Genomic DNA, 6317 nt, shown 5'->3' with positions numbered 1-6317 from the left:
CGTGTACAAATGGATTATCTTTACACCAAAATATTAGTGAAAGCCACAATTTCAAGGAAAATGGATTCTAAAATTTAATTTTTTGGGCTCACATCTCATTCCAAGGAGCAACAAAAAGAAGGGCTGCCTTTCTACAACAGAAACTTCTAAGGCGCAAGTCAATATCCATTGTCAGAACAATCACACTCCAAGACCTGATGTGCAGCTGCTCTACACCATTACAGATCACAAAGAGGCCCATTTGCCCCATCATAGTTATGTTGGCTCTTTGTAGGACAAACCAGTCAGCATGAAGGCCAGCACTTTCCCCATATTTCTACATCTTTTCACTTTTACAAGTTATTCAATCTCCCTTCATAGAGTTATAGATGAACCGGAATCCACCTTAATCCTCCTTAATCTCCATCATCTTTGTCATCCTAGTATTTTGTAAAAATAGCATTCATTGAAAATAATGTACATTGTGGCCTCAAAACAGAAATAACTCTGAAGAGCTGTTGTTACATATTTCATTATATGTTTTAGCCCTTCCTAACATAAATTGCAACAGATTCTTATAACCAATCATTTTTGGCACATATATTTGTACACCTATTAACTTGTATTAAGTGCAGTTACATGCATTCGTGTTTAAAATTAGAGCTTCAAATGTAACAGTTGTTCTTAAAAATATGACACCCATTTCCACAATAGTGAACTTCCTTGACCTTTCTTGACCTGATTGAATTATTAGTTAAATAGATTAAAGGAATTAATTTAAATAACTAAGGAGCAATATTAAGAAATGTTTTGGTAAAAATTGGATGTGAACTGTTATGTTAACTTGTCTGGTGCTTTAAAATGATGTGAAAATGTTTAAAACTGTATGTCTTAATTCCCTATGTTGCGAAATGAGTCTATGTGCGTGATAACAGCAGTGTTTGTCCCACCTGCCTCTGATCAAACTTATTCACTTAATATTATTTCATCCTGCAGACTGAAATCTTACAATATTTGCGTGTGAGTAAAATAAAAACTAAAATTTTGAGATTAGTGCTTTTGTTCCTTGATTCATGAAATTATATGTTTGTTCATCTCTTCCTCATTCTAATCAAGTTATTTCGTCTTTCTGCTTGGCCTATTATTTTTTCCCATCTTCTTCTCATCACACGACTCTTAGACTATTTATTTTCCTCTTACTTATTTATTTTATTTAGAGATTCAGTGTGGAACAGACCTTCCCCCCCCAGCAAGCTCCACCTCCCAGCAACCCACCTACTTAACCACAGCCTGATTCAGGATTGTCTAATCTCATTTCCTGAACACAAGTGTAAAGGAGAGCAAAATAATCATTGCTCCAAATCTGATGCAGCACAAAAAAACCCACAAAAGATAAAGAACGCAGTCATAATAATAAAACACAATAAATATAAATAAATAAGATGGCTTCTCTACGTCCATAAAGTAACAATAGGCTGTACATAAGGTAATTGACAGGAAATAGTAAATTAGTGGTGGTTTTAGTAGGTGGTGGAGGTGTTGATCAGCCTCACTGTTTGGGGAAAGTATCTGTTTTTGAGTCTGGTGGTCCTGGTGTGGATGCTGTGTAGCCTTCACCCTGATGGGAGTGGGACAAACAGTCCATGAGCAGGGAGTACTACCTGTTCTGGAGCCTTCCTGTCTACCGCAGTGAAGTTTCCATACGAAGCAGATTCAACTTGTAAGGATGGTCTCTACCGCACATCTGTAGAATGACGTGAGTATGGATGTGCAAAGTCCAGCATTCTTCAGCCTCCTCAGAGAGTAGAAGCATTGGTGAGCTTTCCTGATTATGTAAAGTCGGTCTGGGAGCATAAAAGGTTGTGTGTGATGTGCACTTCCAGGAGTTTGAAACCGCTTGTAGTTTGTACAGCTTGGACTTGGACTTGGGACTTGAACTTGACCAGGGACTCAGGTCATGACTCGGAACTCGAGTCTTGGCAGGGACTTGACTCGAACTTGGCTTGGACTTGACACAGACTGGGCTTGGACCTGGCTCGGACTTGGCTCTCAACTTGGACTTGGAACTTGGCTCTTGACTTGGACTAGGCTCAGATTTGACTTAGACACAGGACACCAGGGGCTCCTTGGATACAGGACATAGGGCCGGGACTCTTCTTAGACACAGGGCACAGAACACTGAGACCGTTCACCCCTCATGGTAGTGGCAAACGGCTGGATCTACCCAGCGGAGGCGAGGACACAAAGAAGCAGTTGCCATCTCGAGGTAGCGGCAAATGGCCGGACCTACCCAGCGGAGATGAGGACACGATGAGACAAAACCACACAACGGTAGACAGTTCTTTTGTCTTGACACGAAAAGGCTCCAAGAAGGGGCAAGCCCTCGACACGGCAGGTTAACTTGACAGGGATTCTGACGAGGACGGTCCAGCAAGGAATCACTGGACTCCAGAGCTATTTATGTTGCCAGCCCGAAACGAGAATCAGGTGCCTCAATTAAGTTACCCAACGGAACAACGGCAAAAACAGAATAACTGGAGTACGGAATCCATGGACCAGACCATGAACTGGAATGCGGACTTCATGGACCGGACCGTGACAACAGTATCTCCCCTCTATGGGAGTCTCCTGGCGATCCAACAGCTTTGCCCGGATTATCGGCGACCCGGGCGGGTGGGGGAGGGGGTTTCAACAAGAGGGGACCCTGGATGGCAAGAGTTTAACGAAAGTGTCTGTGTCGCTGGGCTGCTCTGTCATAAGGGGGCAATGGCAGCGGACCCAAATGCAAGACACAGACACTGAAACACCCTTTGTACTAGGAACTCGACGATGTTTATTAAGGATGCTAGGGAAACCAAGAAGCGAGGACAAAATGACTTGACTTAGACACAGGACACAGAACACTGAGCCGGGCACAGGACATAGAGCCGGGACTCTTAGACACAGGATACGGAACATTGATCCGGGGCCCCTCCATGGACACAGGACATAGAGCCAGGACTCTTCTTAGACACAGGGTACGGAACATTGATCCGGGGCCCCTCCTTGGGCACAGGACATAGAGCCGGGACTCTTCTTAGATACAGGACACAGAACACTGACCCGGGGCCCCTCCTTGGATACAGGACATAGAGCCAGGACTCTTCTTAGACACAGGGCACAGAACACTGTGACCATTCCTCCCTCAGGGTAGTGGCAAATGGCCAGACCTACCCAGCGGAGATGAGAACATGAAGAGACAAAACCACACAATGATAGACAGTTCTTTTATCTTGACATGAAAAGGCTCCAAGAAGTGGCAAGCCCTCGTCGTGGTGGATTAACTTGATGGGGATTCTGACGAGGTTACTGACCAGGATGGTCCAGCAAGGAATCACTGGACTCCAGAGCTATTTATGTTGCCAGCCTGAAACGAGAATCAGGTGCCTCAATTAAAGCACCCAACGGAATAAGGGAAAAACGGAAACTGGAGTACGGAATCCACAGACCAGACTGTGAACCGGAATAAGGACTTCACAGACTGGACTGTGACACACAAGGAGGCCATTTTGTGACATTGTTGTGTTGGCTCTTTCTAGGAGAAACCATTCAGTATGAATGTCAGTATTGTGCCCATATTACTGCATCTCTTTGTTTTTAAATATTAATTACTTCCATTTCAAAAAGTTACAGTTGAACCTGAATCCACAACACTTCCTAGTAGCTAACTCAGAACCCAGATATTTCCTGCATGAAGAGATTTGTCCTTTTATAACCCTTCCAACTTTCACTACCAACTTTAAATCTGGCTCCTTGGATGTTTGGCCTCTCTGCTGATGGAGAGCTTTCAAACTGGCTGCATCACCATATGGTATAGAGGGATACGGCACAGGACTGGAGGAAGTTGCAGAGGGTTGTAAACATAGCTAGCTTCATCGTGGGATGAAGTTAGATCCCCAGCATCTAGGGCATCTTCTGAAAGCTCCATCATTAAGGACCCCCATCACAACAGACAAGCCTTCTCCTTATTGCTACCATCAATCAGGAGGTACAGGAGCCTGAAGCCACATACTCAGTGTTTTAGGAATAGCTTCTTCCCCTCTGCCATCAGATTTCTGAATGGGCCATGAATGCATGACGTAGTCGTGAGAAGAGAGCATGGCCTGGATGGTGGGGATTCTTGATGATGGATGCTGCTTTTTTGTGACAGTGTTCCTTGTAGATGTGCTTAATGGTGGGAAGGGATTTGCCTTTATTACCACTGACATACATATGTCATGTTTTGTGGCAGCAGTGCAGGGCAAGACATTAAAAAAACTCGTTAAAACTGCATAAAAGGATTGATACGGTGGTGTTCATGGGTTCGTGGACTGTTCAGGAAACTGATGACAGAGGGAAGAAGCCATTACTAAACTCAATACACAACTGAGAATCCTCTGTGTGGGAGCTACTGCACGATAATCCTCACTGTGGAATGTGCTTCTGTAGCATAATGGACAGTGTCCATTTGGGTTCCTGAAGACGAGAGTTACCAGGTTGATGGTATTCTCCTGATAGTCCACCATGCGAAAGACGCATGGGACAGCTGGAATCTGGACAATGAACAATCTGCTGTTGGATCTCAAGCAACAAGCAAGGAAAGGAAAGGGTGGCATTTTGGGTTGAAATCCTGCATCAGGACAGGATCCATCCCAATTTTGTTTTTTTTTAAGAGACACAGCACGGCAACAACGAGTCCACGCTGCCCAATTACACCCATTTGACCAGTTAAGGCACTAACCTCAACACCTTTGGAATATGGGAGGAAACCGGAGCATCTGGAGGAAACCCACACGCAAAGTACAAGCTCTTTACAGGGAGTTGAACCCAAGTCGCTAGTGCTGCAATGATGTTCTGACGGCTTGCTACTGTGACACCCAATGCAGAGTCGCAGCCCAAGACTTCAGTAACTCCTTTCCTCCCACAGGTGTTGCTCGACACATGCACTCCCTCAGTGGACTGTTTGCTGCTCATAAGCAAAGTAATGGTGCAAGTGGTACGGAGACCATAAGACATAGGAGCTGAATTAGGCCATTCAGCCCATTGACTCTGCTCTGCTATTCCATCATGGCTGATTTATTATCCCCCTCAAGCTCATTCTTCTGCCTCCTCCCCGTAACCTTTGACACCTTTACTAATCAGGAACCTAACAACCTCCTCTTTAAATATACTCAAATACTTGGTTTCCATACCCACCTGTGGCAATGAATTTCGATTCACTACCCTCTGGCTAAAGAAATTCCTGTTCATCTCCATTCTAAATGGAAGTCCCTCTGTTTGAATCTGTGCTCTTTGATCCTAGACTCCCCCTGTACAAGAAACATCCTCTCCATATCCACTCTGTCTAGGCATTTCTGTACTCAGGAGGAGAATATCAGAGTCAGAATCAGGTTTAATGTCACTGACATATGTTAGGAAGTTTGTTATTTTGCAGCAGTACTTTGTAATGCATAATAAAAAACTATAAATTATAAGAAATATATTTCAAAAATTAAATTATGTGAGGGGATGTATTTTACACAGGGAGTGGTGGGTGTCTGGAATGAGCTGCCTGGGGTGGTGGTAGAGGCAGATGCATTAGAAACATACAGATAGGCACATGAACTTGAGGAAAATGCAAGGATAGAGATTGTGTAAACAGGAGGAATTAGCATAGTTGGTCACTTGATTACTAATTTTATTGGTTTGGCACAACATCGTGGACCTAAGCATCTGTTCCTGTGCTGTACTGTTTTATGTTCTAAATGAATAGTGCAGAAAGAAATCAAAAGTAATAAGGTAGTGGTTTCATTGTCCATGCAGAAATCTGATGGCTGTGGGAAGAGGCTGTTCCTAAAACACTCAGGGTGTGACTTCAGGCTCCTGTACCTGTTTCATGATAATAGAAGGTGATGGGGATCCTTAATGAAGGATGCTGCTTATTTGAGGCTTTGTCTAGAGGTAAATTATTATAAATTACAGAATAAATAAATAGTGGAATAACAAGGTTAAATTCATGATCCATTCAGAAATTTGGCGGTAGAGGAGAAGAAGCTGTTCCTGGGTCACTGGGTGTGCTGTTTAGGCTCCTGTACCTCCTCCCCAATGGCAATAACAAGGAGAGGCCATGTCAAGAGTATTGTCTACTGGAGGCACTGAGTCCATAAGACATTTGAGTAGAATTAGGCTATTCAAGGTTGCTCCGCCATTTCATTAGTGTAGATCCATTTCCCTCTCAACACCATTTTCCTGCCTTCTCATCATAACCTTTTACTAATCAAGAACCTATCAATCTCCACCTTAAATATACCCAATGACCTCGCCTCCACTGCCCTGTGGCA

This window comes from Mobula hypostoma, chromosome 2 (assembly GCF_963921235.1).
Source record: "Mobula hypostoma chromosome 2, sMobHyp1.1, whole genome shotgun sequence".
NCBI lineage: Eukaryota > Metazoa > Chordata > Chondrichthyes > Myliobatiformes > Myliobatidae > Mobula > Mobula hypostoma.
Note: the sequence above shows the minus strand (reverse complement) of the source record.